Source organism: Thunnus maccoyii, chromosome 17 (genome assembly GCF_910596095.1).
Source record: "Thunnus maccoyii chromosome 17, fThuMac1.1, whole genome shotgun sequence".
NCBI classification, from domain to species: Eukaryota; Metazoa; Chordata; class Actinopteri; order Scombriformes; family Scombridae; genus Thunnus; species Thunnus maccoyii.
In genome coordinates, this window is record NC_056549.1 from 542,119 (window position 1) to 543,234 (window position 1,116).

A 1,116-nucleotide genomic window follows, 5' to 3' on the forward strand; every position below is an offset into this window, starting at 1 on the left:
CACAGGAAGTGCAACCTGCAGCCTTCAAAATAAAAACCTGAGACTAAAACCAGAGCCTGAAACCTCTGATCAATAACCCTTTGATCAGATGATAACCCTCTGCTATACATACATACATATATGTATGTATGTATGTATGTATGTATGTATGTATGTATGTATGTATACATACATACATACATACATTCATGGAGTTTGAGGGTTCTGTGCAGTATCTCAGCTGTTCCTAGGACTGGGCTCTTCTGGACAGAGACCTCAGATGTTGTACCTGGAATCTGCTGGAGCCACTCTCCCAGTTTGTGGGTCACAGCCCCCAGTGCTCCCATTACCACTGGCACCACTGTTGCCTTTACTCCCCACATCTTTTCTAGCTCCTCTTCTTGGTATTTTTCGATCTTCTTGTGTTCCTTCTTCTTGATGTTGCTGTCACGTGGGATTGCTACGTCTATCACCGCTGCCTTCTTCTGTTGTTTGTCGATCAACACGATGTCCGGTTGGTTCGCCATCACCAGTTTGTCAGTCTGGATCTGGAAGTCCTACAGGATCTTGACTTGGTCATTCTCAACCACCTTAGGAGGCGTCTTCCATTGTGACCTTGGGACCTCCAGCCCATACTCAGTGCAGATGTTCCTGTACACTATGCCAGCCACTTGGTTATGGCGTTCCATGTACGCTGTTCCTGCCTGCATCTTACACCCTGCTATTATGTGCTGAACTGTCTCAGGAGCATCTTTGCACAGCCTGCACCTGGGGTCCTGTCTGGTGTGGTAGATCCCTGCCTCTATTGATCTTGTACTGAGTGCCTGTTCTTGTGCTGCCATGATCAGTGCTTCTGTGCTGTCCTTCAGTCCAGCCTTTTCCAGCCACTGGTAGGATTTCTTGATATCAGCCACCGCTTCTATCTGTCGGTGGTACATGCTGTGTGGGGGCTTGTCCCTCCATGATGGTTCCTCCTCCTCCTCTGCATCCTCGGGTTTCTGCTGCCTGAGGTATTCACTTAGCAGTTCATCTTTGGGGGCCATCTTCCTGATGTATTCCTGGATGTTGGTTGTTTCGTTCTGGACAGTGGCTCTGATGCTCACCAGTCCTCGGCCTCCCTCGTTCCACTTAGTGTAC